The 15,737-nt window shown below is 36.5% G+C and overlaps 1 protein-coding gene across 5 annotated transcripts in view; it reads left to right on the top strand.

The window, feature by feature from the left end:
- Window positions 1-15,737, top strand: part of TMTC2 (transmembrane O-mannosyltransferase targeting cadherins 2) — a 440,961-nt gene that overhangs the window by 338,940 nt on the left and 86,284 nt on the right. The window lies entirely within an intron of this gene.

The raw sequence follows: 15,737 nt of genomic DNA, 5'->3' as shown, positions 1-15,737 counted from the left end.
AAGCAATGATAACAAATGCCTTTAAATGTATCTATAAAAACTGATTCTTCTTAGTACTTTTAAGTTTTTTTGACATACATACATTATGAGAGGTATTTTATTTTCTAAAGGAGGAATGATTATATAATTCAATATAATTTTATGAAATATGTTAGGTATTTTATGAAATTTTATAAGCTTCCATTTTTTTTTCCTACTTTGGAGTTGGTACTAGAACTCAAAATGAGGTAGTAGTTAGGGCAAAAAGGAATAGTAGTTAGGGCAAATCAATCTGCAAAAAGAGGGGAAGCCCATAATTGAGTGCATGATATTCTTTGCTCACTGTGCTCAGATTATAAACCATGCAAATTTTCATTTAGAGGGATCTATTTCAAAGGATTGAATTTAGAACTGGAACTGTAAAGTTCTTTTAAAATTATGTCATATAACCTGTGTGTTGAACAAATAAGTAGACTGAAGCCTAGAGAAATGAAATCGACTTGCTCAAGTTAATTACAGGTAAGTTTTGGATTCCTTGATTACTATTATGCTTTTTCTTCCATAAAATGTATTCTGTTTGGTTTGGTTTTTTTGTGGTTTTATTTTTGCGGTTTTTTTTTTTTTTTAATACTGGCAAAGAGAGAGGTAGGTAGATATTTTTGATCAGTAGGTCCTGCTTTACAGTTTTAGAACTCAAATTCATATGTCATCACTTAGCTTAAAGTTAAAAGAGAATGTTTTTTAGTAATTTTAATATTTATGCAGTGTGTCTACTAGGCCCAACTGTACTGTTCTGTTTTCAGAAAGTTAAGTCATGCTCTGTAGGACATAAACAGGATGATGTCATCTTTAGAAGATGATGCATTAGGAAGTTGGATACTCCTTGAGACAAGGTAGTCAGATAAAGCATCTTTGAGAATATGATATTTGAAATCTTTATGTTAATCCAACTATTAAAGAGCGCAGTTCATATAGAAGAAATAGAAAGTACAAAAGACCAAGACAATATCAAGCTTGTGTTTACAGCAGAGAAAAAAAAAAAAAGCTAATGTGACTGGAACACATTGAACCAGGTGGGAAAATGGGAGGAAAGGAGACCACAGAGGAATCAGAGGTGGAACCATAGGATCTTGGAGACTGAGCTAAGGAGTTTTGCATTTTATTCTAAGTGTACTGGAAGGGACCATGTGGAGAAGACAGGACTAGATAAAGGTCAGAATAGAACGAGGGAAACTGTAGATAGTTGTGATATTTTCATCAAGAGATGACTTGGAAGTAGTTGTGGGATGTAAATATTTATACTGAAATTATATGTTTACTTCCTTTAGAAGATTCTAACATAATTAAGAGTAGGGATGGTGTGTTTTCCATTCAGTATATCTACTATATTGCTGTTTACACAGTAATGCACAATGTTTATTGAGCTCAGTTAGGAAAATCCTCCATTCTAGAATCAGATCTGCATTACAAAATTGCCCAAAAGGATGGTCTATTTGAATTTTTATTTCTTGTTTAAGAAAATACATACTATGATTATCGTGTCAGTTCCTTGCCAACTTGCTGGTTATATATATTCTTAGATTGTTAGGCCAACAGATTGAATGAATAATAACACTTCCTTGGCTTAAAAATAAATATTTAAATGAAATATATGTGTTTTGAGTCTTTTTAAAATGCTTTTGCAAATGCCAATGAAAATGCCAGAGTGAGTGAGTTTTGTTGTGTGGGAAATCCACTCTCCTGTGTGATTTTGTGCTTCTGATTTGCTTGTTAATGATACAAGTATGTGGAAGATATCATCCAGTTGGGATTAGACAGAAGGAATTTTAGGAATTTGTGTTTGCTGCAATGGTGATTAGAAGACAATATTTTTAAATGCTATCAGTTACTTGTAGTTTTGTATCCACTAGTGTTGTTTGGGGGAAGGGATTGCACTGCAGATTGCCTTTTTTTTTTTTTTTTTTTTTTTTTTTTTTTCAGATTGGCTTACAAGAAAGAAAGTTAGGCAGGTTTATACAGTTGATTCAATCAGTTAGTTAAATGTTGTGCTGTGTGGTACCTATAGTTGCTGGGATTCAGATTTATCATCTGTAAAATGAAAGATTGACATGGACTCCAAAATGTTTTCCAGTACTGTAATTTCTTGTTGTCTGTAACATATACTCAATTTCTCACAGCTCTTTTGTCAAAATTATAAGGAATGCAATTGGTTTCAAACTGTGGCATTAGTAATAATATAATATTGTGTATTCGTATGTTGTCAAGTATTTCTGTGTTCATATGAAGCAAATGATGTAAAGTCTTTATTGAATTCAGTTTATAAATCTCAAAGGTGAGGGTTTGGTGTCTTGGTGTCTCATGTGGGTCTATAATTCAAGGAATTATCTGTGGATTCCCCTGTGCCCTCTAAAAGAATGAAGGTGAAGACAAGAAGTCTCTCTTTCAAAATTACTAGAAAAAACTTTTTCAGAGAGAATGCATTATAAATGTTTTCTGTAGGTACACAGTAGTAAATTTGGTCTCGATTGAAACAATTTAAATAAATGAATATTTGTTATAAGGTACTTATTGTATATAAATTCTGGGAGATGGGGAATTGATGAAATATTATGGACTGATATGTGAAAAGTTGAAAGGGAGCAGATTATAGTGCTATTGAAAAAAAGTACTCTTTTATGTACACCTTGGACAGTTTCTTCCTTTCCTGTTTTCCTTTTAACAGTGAGTTTCTAAAAACCTATGGCCCTGTTATATTTGTTATTGATACAGTGACATAGTTCATTTCCAATGGATCAGCTGTGTAGTGATGAGTCTTGAACCTCTTACTTTTAGCCTGCAGCTCAGTATATATTCAGCATTATACTAGATATAGGGACACAGTAGAGAATAAGACAGGCTGTAATGGATCTTACAAACTGGGAAGGAGGCACAAACTGTAAAAATAATAGTTTAATTAGTTTTAAAAAGAGTTATTCTATCATTTTTACTTGTGAGCTCATAGAAAAGTATAGATTTTTAAAAATTATAATTATCTGGATTATTATTATTTGGCTCTATTGTCACTTTTAGAATACTAGCATTATACATTTATTAAACACTTTGCCATCTATCTTATGTTTTCTTGTCCCTGAATCTTTTTGCTCCATCATCCAACCCCTGTGAGGTAGGAATGGATCTTAATTAAATTTGACTGAATTTGATATCAGAATTTTTAAGTAACTTTCTATTTCAGAAACTTTTAATGTGTTTAGTGGAGGAAGAACTTTAAAAGCCCAGCTCTTTCAGCTTTTAAATCCAAAACTTTCTACTATTATTATTATACTTTGTTTCTCTCTAGGATGGTGTCCTAGACCATTTTGTGTTACTATAAAAGAATGCCTGAGACTGGGTAATTTATAAAGAAAAAAGGTTTATGTCTGCAGGCTGGAAAATTCAAGGACATTGCCCTTGCTTCTGGTGAGGGCTTTTGTGCTACCTCATAACTTGGTGGAAGAAGGTCAAAGGGGAAGAAGAAAGATGAGAAGAGAGAAAACCGGAGGATCATCCTGGCTTTGTAAGAATTCACTCTCATGGGAACTAATCCATAGTCATGAGAACTAATCCAGTTTCGCCAGAGAACTCACTACCACTGTAAGGGCACCAAATCATTCGTGAGGGATCCACCCTCATGACCCAGACACCTTCCTGTAGGCCCCACCTACCACTGTCACCATATTGAGGATCAAATTTCAACATGTCAACATGTGCTTTGGTAGCAACAGGCAAACCACAGCAGATAGTTCATATACTATTTGTTTCACTTTTAAAAGCAGGCTGTGGAGGACAGGTTAAAATAATAGGTTTGGTCTTTCATCAATGAGCACTGAAAGTAGAGTCTTGAAATATGTAATGAATTGAATTGGTGAATGGCCTGTATTATTTTTTATTATTCATAAATAAAGCTACTTAGAAGATGGTAATGGATTGAGGCTATGTTTTATCTTTCATTTTTAGTCACTTCAAAAACAGCAAGAGTACTTTTTAAAATAATGAACCAAATAACAATATTGCCTTAATTAAAAATGAAAATATGCTTTGAGTCTTTGCAAAATTACATTGAGATTACAATTATGTTTAATACTTAAGACCAAACCATCTTTTTTTTAAAAAATCAATGTTTAGTGTCCCTTTAATGCTCCAATAAGAGCATCAGCAGTTCACAGATATATAATCAGATTAAGGTTTTTCTAAAGATTGTTCCAAACTATTTCATTCTTCATCTGTGATTTTTTATTTCTAAATTCCCTATTATTAAAATGTGTCTATTAAATTAATACAATTTAATCTTCACACCTTTGTGTAGTTTACATAAGATATTTTCCAAAGCCTTTTATAATGAAAACTTTCCCTTAGCTAAAATGGGAAGAAATAGGAAATGGTTTTTGCTTAAAAGCAAAGAATTAAGGAAAAACACTAATTTGTTTCTGAAAAATCATATGATTAAGAAACAATAAACTCTTAAAGAATAATTTCTGTAAAGGCTCAAACTAAAAGATCAATCTACTTAAGACATTAGAAACTATACAACTACAAGGAAAATAGAGTATAAAGACCAAGCGACAAGAACAAATGACTCCTTAAAGAGGAACTACAACTGGTTTATTTATTTACTTTTTTGAGACAGAGTATTGCGCTCTCACCCAGGCTGGAGTGCAGTGGCACGATCTTGGCCCACTGGAACCTCTGCCTCCTGACAACTGGTTTGAAAATTTAGGTAAACATTAAATTTCATTGGAAATCCAAGGAATTCAAATTTAAATAATAATGAATTCCCTCAAGCTGCCCTAACACTTATTCTCAATAATTCTCTCCTGAGAATATATTTTAAGGAAATACAGGTATTTTTAATGTTTATGATTATCAGCAAAGACAGTAATTGAGCTTTGACTTTGCTACTTGTTAGAGGTAAAAATGGGAAAGCATGTATCTGAAATATCTGAATATCTGAAATATCTGATCTAAGTATCTAAAAAAGGGAGATCACTAAATGAAGTGGGATTATTCCCATTTGATGAAATCTTTTAAATCTTAAATTAAGATTATGAAGGATACCTAATAATGAGACAACTGCCTATGTTATTATGTTAGATGAAAAAGGAATAAAAATCGTACATGGAGTATGATTAAATTCTGCAAAATGACTAAGTCATTAGAAAGTGAAAGAAACTTTTAAAAACATCAGAATGTTTAGAATGGATGTATTCACTTTTTAGACATGAAACCTTTGTTTTCCTTTGTTTGGAAGGCCTAATCTTTCCTATTTTAAATTTTCTATAACGAGCACATTACCTTTATGAAGGATGTATACTTCAATAAAATATGAAAGAACAAGCATCTTTTTTTGTTGTACTTTTGAGATGGAGTTTCACTCTTGTCACCCAGGCTGGAGTACAGTAGTGCAATCTCAGCTCACTGCAATCTCTGCACCCTGGGTTCAAGCGATTCTCCAGCCTCAGTCTCATGAGTAGCTGGTATTATAGGGGCTGGCTCCCATGCCCAGCTAATTTTTGTATTTTTAGTAGAGACAGGGTTTTACCATGTTGGCTAGGCTAGAACTCCTGATATCAGGTGATCCATCTGCCTTGGCCTCCCAAAGTGCAGCGATTACAGGCATTAGCCACCACACGTAGCCAAGAACAAGCATTTTAGTCTAATGTTCAAGTAGATAGCAGGAGAATTATTACAGTAACCAACCAATTATCCAAAATTATTTAATAGAACTCAACATGTAAACTTTAAGACATAAAAATTAAGCAAGAAGGGAATAAAAAGTAGAGGAAGATCACTTGCATGGAGTCTCTATTAAATATAATATTTTCATTATGAAATCTTCAAATATTATATTTGATGAATTTATAATATACTATAATAGTACATTTATTGAATAATTTTGTGTCTTGAGAAATTCACATATAGCATCTCATTTAATTTCCACAAATACCAGATGGGTAGAGTATGTGACTATGTTCATTTTACCAATGAGGAAAGTGATCTCATCCAGCAGTAACTTTGGGGTATATTACCCAAGGCATTAGTGCCAGTTAATAGTAGTTAAATTCTTTACAGTGCCATTTGTGCTATACTGCAGTGTTATCATCTCTTATGTCAACATATAGAATGCTAAGACCATGCTAAGATGCGGTATGATAACATTTTATGGTGATGTCCTTTCTGACCCTCAAAGTTTTATTATAGCTCTTCCAAAAAACAAGAAAGAAATAAAACTGTGTTGTAGAATAGGATTGCAAAATGCTTCACAATATTAGGATGAGTAAATGAATTCAAATAATATGGTGTCCTTACTCCAGAGTTAATGAAAATTTATGGAAAAAAAGAGCTTGGCATCATGCTGGGCACATATGTGCTCATTAATGCTAGTGCTGTTATTACTGAAGCTGAGTGTTTAACAATTACGTTCCTGACCAAGCATTGGGTGCTTTTATGCATATTTTTGTCACTTCCTAAGTCCTATGCAAAAATAACATTACCCATATTTTACAGATACAACATTTAAGGTTCCACGAGTTTAAGTGGCACATTGAAGGCCCTATGACTAGTAAGTTGGCAGAGCAAGATCTAAGCCTCTTCTGACACTCCAGCTCACAGTATATTTATGGTTTTCCTTGTTCTGTGAAATATGTGCTCTTTCTAAATGTGAGCCTTGTAGGTCCCCAATGGTGACACAGACCCAGATCCAGATTGCTCTTAGGGAGGACTTGCTGGTGAAGAAACCCAGGGAGCTCTGATCATTGTGTTCTTGAAGGCCCCAGGGAGGAAGGGCAGCTTGAGAACCTGAAAGGCGCAAAAGGAAAGGAGTTCATGGAGAAGTTAGTAAAAAGAAGAGGAGGCAAGGCACCAGACCTCACCCTCCATGGTTTTCTTTACACTGTCTCACTTGTTCCTTCTAATAACTACGTAAGATGACACCTATGTGAAAAGTAAAGAAACTAACTCAAAACCCATCCCGGTAACCAAAGGTGGCCTTGCCAAAGGAGTTCCAGCCCTGATCACAGTACGTCGCCTAGGAAGGTTGGTCAATCAACTTTTTTTCAATACAAGAATGAGTAAAGAAGGGTAGACTGTCCTTTGGTTCGTTTTCAACTTCCCATTTCTCATCTGTGCCCCCTTTTTTGTGTATAGGAATAGAATCCACTTTTTAAAAAATTGTTTATAACTAGGTCATGCTTTGCTAAGGAGAAGTACAGTTATCTAAAATTAGCTTACATTCTTTTGAATCTGTCTTTGTATAGGACTCTAGAAGCCACAAAGGCAAGATGATAAAAACTAAATTAAGATGTAGGGAGTCAACAGTGCAAAAGATTTTTAACAGTGACTTGGATTTGGAATGAGGCATACTCAGCCCTACTACAGATTATCTCCCTAAGCATGATGTAGCTTCTGCACTCCCTGCCCCTCAGTGTCATCATCTGGAGATTACTATGGCCTAAAGTTGTAAGTATTTATTTACAGTTTTATAAAGCAGCACATAATAAATGCTTAGTTAATTGTGACAACGGGCATTTATATTTTTAAATTATAATAAAACCCATAATAATATCCTGGAGAATGATTCAAAATATGAAAAAAAAAACTGAATAAAGTGTATAAATAAAGGAACAAATTAAGGGAAGAAGAGACACTTACTTGTAAAGAAAAAGACCAGAGAAAGGGAATATTGCTTGCAGGAAGACTGAAGATTATAAGTAACCTTACAAATAAGAGAGTAGACATTGTGCTCAACAGTCTAAACAGTTCTTTAAGGGAAAAATAATGGATTGTTCCCATTATTTCATTATTTCCATAACTATATGTTCATTTAACTGGGTAAATCACAGAGGCTTTTCTCTGTAGCTGCAAATCTCAACATGGCTCATCTTGGAGAACTCTGTAGTGTTTGTGAAGTTTATGTGTTGTGAAGATTCACACACACACACACACACACACACACACACACACACACACACACAAATGTTGGTGGGGCAGGGAGAGAAACACTGTTTTTCCAGTCTTAACCTATTTTGACTCAGCAAGCGAATGCACTTTGAGATTCTTCTTTGTAGTTTCTTATTCTGCCTTAATTAAAACAATTGCTCTCAAAGTTTGTGTGCCCTGCTATTAAATATTCTGTCCTTTGCTTGACACATCTTGAAATGAGTATCTCAGTAAAGCCTACTGAGATGGTGTGCGAGCACAGTAAGAATACCTGGAGCTCTCCTGGGAAGAGGATGTAAGCACCGGCTCTTTGAGCTGCTTTCTCCATTCTCATTACTGTTCTAACTTAGTCCCAGATATGAGTTCCTTTCTTTAGTAACTCAGAAAATGTGTTCGAGTCCTTTTGTCTACCTCATCTCTTTCCTTACAACTCCCTAGTGTGCGAATGCACCCCATCCTGTAACTAAATGGGGCTGCTCACCTCTGGGTCTTTGAGGAGGTTGTATTCCTCATCTAGTTGCATCTTCCTCTTCCTCTTTTGGTGACAAAACACTGCAGATAGTTGGAAGCCCCGTATGAACTTATTTTCACTTTTGAAGCATACTTGATCCCTGTTGAATCTGTAGATTACTTAAACCTCTGATGAGATTGTGTTACCTTCCATTCCTTGTCCCTCCCCGTTATTCCTTCTCTCTCCCTTGTATCTTCTCACCTCCTCCCCAGTCTCCCCTCTTGTTCTTAGCCTGCAGAAATTCCCACACCCCATCAGACAGTCATCATAACTCCCTCAATGGTTTTCTGGCATTTCATAACCCTTTTGGAAAGAGTCAGGGGAGAAATAAATTCAGTAAATACTTCTAACCTTCCTGACCTCCTTTCCAGTTGAGCACAGGGCCCTGGCCTTCTGTTTCTCTAATTCACACTAGACACTTTCCTTGCCACCTGTCCAAACCAGGACAAATTCTTGGTCTCGTGTTCACTTAGGAACAAATCCAGGGCCTCCCAGTCTCACAGTAAGCTGTCCAGATTGATCCCTTGGTATCTTTTCCTTGTTCACTAGGCCACCTGTTTTCTTGGCCAGTAACTGTGGCACATTTATCACATTCGGTCTGTCTCATGAAAAACAGCATTTACTAACTCAGGCTGCCAAGAGTATAAAAACAGAGAGCAACAAAATGAATAAAGGAAAGGCTAGAGAGGTTAGCCTTGAAGAGTGGAAGCATATTTGAAATGCCATGGTGACTCAGAAAAAGACACTCAGCAAGACTCCTTTCAGAGAGGCAAAAAGAGAAGAGCCCTCTCCATATTTTTAATGATCTCAGACAGAATTAGCATTAACAAGCTACCTCTCTTTAGTAGCATCCGCTACCTACAGCTAGTCTAAAACCTGACTGCTGCGTTATCATCAACCCGCTCTTACCAGGCGTGCGTTACTACCCTCCTATAGTAGACAAACCTCATAAATAACTTGCCTCAATTACCTTTTATGTACTCATCTTGTTACCACTAGATGTGACTAAAACCAGTTGGCCCAATTACTTCCATCTTGGCTTTTCCTCATTTCTAATCATCAGAATATTTGAAAAAGTCCCCAGGTACAGATAATTGCTTCTGGGATGCTGGCAATGTTCTGTTTCATGATCTGGCTGCTGGTTGAACAAGAGCAAACAAAAATTACCTCCATTCAGAAATAAAAATGATGCATTCGGTCTGTGATACCACACACCTCCCTTTCAAATTTACATGAGTTTTGGGGTTAAAGTATGTCTATAATCTACTCCCTTCTCTGATAAAATGAAACTGCTTCCAAGATAAATATTGTATTTATCTTTGTATCCCCACTGCAAGTACTACCATATTTTGTGTATAGTAGCACAATATTAATTTGGGGGGGATATATTAACCTATGGAAGAAACTATCTCTTGTTTTCTAATAATTTCTTCTTCCATTTGCAGTCTGTTGAATGTATCTCACAATACAATAACATGTAATAGATGTTAGGCAAATTGCATAGTTTGAATTGCTCTGAAATTAAAGTATCTTTGAAGATATGATTGATATGTGGATTTATTTTGTTGTGTTCCAAGGGAAATTCAGAGTCCTAATACCACAGCCACCATGTTGCTCAAGTCCAGGAACCACTACTCATGGAAACTGCACTGTGAATGGCATGCTTGGGAAGCATGTGTGGCCATGTACTGCAGCTCTGCCTAAAATCACTGCAAGATGTGGAAATGTGAATAGGAAAACTTCTGGTGACAAATGCTGGATAGGTTCTAGCTTACTCTTGAAGATGAAAGCCATGTAGTAATATTAGTTGGTTTAGTCCTTTCATTGCACATGAATTTATTAAATCCCCAAAATGTGCCAATAAGTAAGAGAGCAAACCACTGGGGTATATGGGGGAAGAACATTGCAGGTGGAGGGAATAGTGAGTGAAAAGACTGTGAACCAGGAGTCATTGTTCCTCTGTTGCATTACAGGAACAGTAAGAGAGGGCGAGGAAGACCCCGTGCTGATCATAGCTAGCTGTGTAGGCCAGCGTAAGGGTTCACGAATCAGCTGTAGAATAACAATCCGATTTCCGTTTTACCTAGATCACTCAGACTGCCGTTTTGAGAATACCCTCTAGGTAGAAGTGTGGGGACTATTTAGGAGGTTATTGCTGTCATCCACGGTGATGTGGTGGCTTAAGACAGAATGGTATCAGTAGAATTCAGATGATTCTGGACATGTTTCTATGATCAAATGTCTTCTTCCAAAAAGAACTGATTTAATGCAAATGCTGTTTTCTGGTTATCTTATAAAAAATATTTTTGACATTGAACACTTTTAAAGCTACATTTGAATATTTTTTTTTTCTAAAGAGAACTGTATTGTAACACCTATCACAGATTATTTTAGCTCTTTAGTTGCAGTGATCATGAGTGAATTTTTACACTATTTTAGTAAAAAATGCCAGTCAAAATTAATCTAGGTAATTTATAAGTAGAATTTTTACAAAGCAGGATTTGAGCCTGTGGCTTAAGGCCAGCATACATTTTTATGGATTTCTACATTGCAGATAGCTTTTTAAATCCAGGAATTAATGAAAGATTGGTCTTGACAAGCTTGTCATATTGAAATGTTGGTAAAAACTACTAAGTACTTTAAATGGTTCAGTGAGAGAATTTTACAGAGAAATGGTATTACTCTGATGCTGAACAGTTCAATACAAAATAATCACTGTTTCCCTCTTCCCTCCTTAGCCCATGAGGAGACTTTTACACTCTGTCTCTGGATCTCTAGAGAATTCTTCCTTGTTTTATATCATCTGTTTTTCCCTACTCAAATTACTTCAAAAAAAAAAAATCGTCTCATTTTTTCTTTTCCTTTTCTTCCTCCCTGTAATTTGTGATAATTAAGATAATTAGCTTGGGTAAGACAAATTACAACCAAAGAAATAAAGTGTGGTAGCAACAGTACACACATGAAAACAAAATATATTTTACTTACACTGTTTCTGCTTTCTTTATTTGCAATTCAACTCAGTTATCAAATACGTAGAATGTGTTTGCTGTATATGAAAAAGAAGTGGTTTCTCAGATACCTGTTGTATCATGTGAAGGATAAAACGTTTACCTTTCCTTATTTTGATGACTTTTAGAGAGCAAGCTGATATTCAGTGAATATGTCTTATTTACATGCATATATCTATCTATACACATATGTGTAAACTAGTCATTATGCACCATAATTAGGGAAGACAATGCTGTTATAGATGGCTAGTAGAGTATGAATAGGTCAGGAGAGGGATTTTTCCCACACACACAAGAGTGTCTGGTGACCATCAGGTGATGGGCAGGCAGGGGTTTTTTTTGTTTTTGTTTTTGTTTTGTTTTGTTTTTGAGATGGAATTTCACTCGTGGCCCAGGCTGGAGTGCAATAGTTTGATCTCAGCTCACCGCAACCTTCACCTCCTGGGTTCAAGCTATTCTCCTGCCGCAGCCTCCCGAGTAGCTGGCATTTCAGTCATGTGCCACCATGCCCATCTAATTTTTTACTTTTAGTAGAGACGGGGTTTCTCTATGTTGGTCAGGCTGGTCTTGAACTCCCGACCTCAGGTGATCTGCGCGCCTTGGCCTCCCAAAGTGCTGGGAATACAGGAGTGAGCTGCCGCGTCCGATCGGTCAGTTTTTAACTGTTTCTCTGAAGTAATAAATATTCACAGCCAGCAGGAGGGAAAAGCTGGCTCCTAACAGAAAACACCTGAAACCGATGATCAGCACCTTCCTGATAAGATCTCCGGAGTTGCCCGAGTAGGGAGAAGTAACACATGACCCTGGAAATATGCCAACCTATAAAACCCCAAGTCAAAAGGTCAAATCACGCACTTGCCTTTCAAGTCACCCATTTAGCTCTCTCCCATGTGTACTTGCCTTCCTTTTATTACCGTCCTAAAGCTTTTTAATAAAGTATCACTTCTGCTCTAAAACATGCCTTGGTATCTCCTTCAGCCTTATCCCCCTCTGTCGAATTCTTTCTTCTGAGGAGGCAAGAACGGAGGTTGCTGTAGACTCATACGGATTCCCACAATGCCAGTTGCAATTGATTACCAGAAGAGCTCAGCCTGCTAGCTAATCCCAGAAGTCACCAGAGTCCAGAATACGGTGAAAAACATTTATTTTGTTTTTTCCCAGAAGGCACTGATTTTCAAAGTGTGGACACTTAACTGGCAGCATCAGCATCACCTGGGGACTTGTTAAAAATGCAAATCTCAGGTGCTATCCCAACCCCACTGAATCTGAAACTCAGCCGAGGGTGCCTTGCTCTCTGTTTTAGTTCAAGTGCTCCAGGTGATTCTGATGTTCACTAAAGCTAGACTAATGAAAAAGGCAACCTTGCAGGTCCTGTAGAATCCATCAGTGTAGATGGACTCGCCGAAGTACGTGCCTTCCTTGAGTTTCTCTTCCCTTTAGTCCTGGCTCTACCTTGTAGTGTACGTGCACTACCTGAGCCTCATTAGCTGTTTCTACTCACTGCAACTTAGGGCCTGTCTCTTAAGGGGCTTAACTTAACAGTAGTTCTTCAGGGAAAAGCAACTGGCTTTCTTAGTATATTTGTTACTTCTGCTAGCAGCATTTCAATGCCTTATTGTACAAAGGCATTGTACAAACTTATTGTACAAACTGAACTACAGTTCCCAGTAGTGATGAAGGTGAGAGGACTGAGATACACATTCTGCCACATGTGCTACAAGTGGGGTGGCCCTATTGGGACGATTCTGGTTTCCACCCATTCAGCGTAATTAATATTTCCTTTTACTCTTCTAGGTGCTCTAGTTTCATTGGTAAATTATATTTCGGTGAACCTAAATCATAAGCAATCCTAACACTGTTGGAAATGGTTCTAAGAAGGCTTCACTAAGAAGAAAATGTTTTAGGGGATGAAAATGAAAGCTGACATTTTACAATAGGTAGGCAAGACAGAACTGGAGATTGGGACGGGACAAACTTAGAGGCTGAGAGATCTTGGTGGCTACAGGTTCCAGACAAAGATGGGAAGCAGTGGGTTCCTCTATGGGAAGCCTAATCCCCAGTCGGAAGGGGCTGGAGTCTGGGGGAAATGGTAATAGATAAAGCTGATGGGAGAGGGGCGATTTGAGGTAAAGTCTTCCAGAAGGAGGAAGGAAAAATTTTGTTTCTTGTTGTCGCCCCAATAACATGTCACTCTAGGAAGATACCCACTACTCTTTGTTTCCCTCTACAAACAGTTCCCTGCACAGACACAAGTTCTATGTATTCAACATGTTTATTGCTTTATTTTCTATCAATTCTCAGCTATGTTTCAAACAAGCAGTCATTGTGTAATGTAGCAGAATAATAATTTACTTTCACCTTGGTTGAAATATTCAAATTCAGTTTAAAAAATACCAGCCAAATGATTCACATTCCATAATATTCTGTGCCTTTATCATAGCAGAACACTAATGTAGGACTGTTGAGATTTGTGGCCTGTCGAGAACAGAATAGAGGAAAGCATGCAAATACCTAACTAATGTGTTGTGATACTGTTTTTCTGAATATTAATATGGTGAACGAATTTTACAGTTATAAAATGATCATATGGGAAATTTTTTCTGTCACCATGTACCCTACTAAAAATTATGTGTTCTATATAGTTTTTGGAAATTGTTTACAAAGCACATGTTGCATGGCAAAGCTAATTTAAAGCATAAATAAATCTTATTGAATTATAAAAATTGTTAATTTAATTTTACAAAATTAAGGATATTTCCTTTTTTGTTGATGAACATTACAAAAACATTTGACATTGCTAAAGCTTCAAAGACTATGCCCTGGACACTGATTGTAAAGGGGCCCCTTGTAATGGGTATCATTACCTTCGCCTGATAGATGACTCATCAATGTCCTTCACTGTTTCCATATGTACAAAGTAGACACTGTGTTCTTTTTCTCTTTCTTTTTAACCAGAGCTAATCTTCTTTTCTCTCTACAGTCTAGAGTAATGATTTCAAGAAAAAAACCTTCATTATTCAATTAATTGTTACATTTTTCTAACTATTAATATAGATTACATTTCAGTGTTAATAGCTGCCTGCAAAGGAAAAGAACAATTAATAATTTCCTGTATTATCCTTTGTTTCAGTACTACATAAATAATGTATTTCTTAATGCTGTTGCTTAGTTAAATATTACGTTTTGGATACAAGTAGTAATTAATATTGTATTTTAATTTAAAAAGCAGTCTCTAATATTCCATGGTGTGTATGTACCACATTTTCCCTATCCAGTCTATCATCGTTGGGCATTTGGGTTGGTTCCAGGTCTTTGCTATTGTAAACAGTGCTGCAATGAACATTCGTGTGCACGTGTCCTTGTAGTAGAATGATTTATAATCCTTTGGATATATACCCAGTAATGGGATTGCTGGGTCAAATGGGATTTCTATTTTTAGGTCCTTGAGGAATCGCCACACTGTCTTCCACAATGGTTGAATTAATTTACACATTCCCACCAACAGTGTAAAAGTGTTCCTATTTCTCCACATCCTCTCCAGTATCTGTTGTTTCCAGATTTTTTAATGATCGCCATTCTAACTGGTGTGAGATGGTATCTCAATGTGGTTTTGATTTGCATTTCTCTGATGACCAGTGATGATGAGCATTTTTTCATATGTTTGTTGGCCTCCTGTATGTCTTCTTTTGTAAAGTATCTGTTCATATCCTTCGCCCATTTTTGAATGGGCTTGTTTGTTTTTTTCTTGTAGATCTGCTTTAGTTCTTTGTAAATTAGCCCCTTGTCATTCAAAAACGATGAGTTCACGTCCTTTGTAGGGACATGGATGAACCTGGAAACCATCATTCTCAGCAAACTGACACAAGAGCAGAAAATCAAACACCGTATATTCTCACTCATAGGCGGGTGTTGAACAATGAGAACACATGGACACAGAGAGGGGAGCACTATACACTGGGGTCCGTTGGGGGGAAATGGGGGAGGGGCGGGGGGGTGGGGAGGTGGGAAGAGATAGCATGAGGAGAAATGACAGATACAGGTGAGGGGACGGAAGGCAGCAAACCACACTGCCATGTGTGTACCTATGCAACAATCTTGCATGTTCTTCACATGTACCCCAAAACCTAAAATGCAATAAAAAAAATTAAAAAAAAAAAAGCAGTCTCTAATAACTATAACTAACTGAAGGATGGAGTTAGCCTGGAAACCTTTATGAAGCTATATATGAGGAGATAATAATATTTCAGTATGCCACAGATTATCTGATT

This window comes from Saimiri boliviensis, chromosome 7 (assembly GCF_048565385.1).
Source record: "Saimiri boliviensis isolate mSaiBol1 chromosome 7, mSaiBol1.pri, whole genome shotgun sequence".
In the NCBI taxonomy this organism is placed as follows: Eukaryota; Metazoa; Chordata; class Mammalia; order Primates; family Cebidae; genus Saimiri; species Saimiri boliviensis.
Note: the sequence above shows the minus strand (reverse complement) of the source record. Positions and strands in the feature narration are given on the sequence as shown.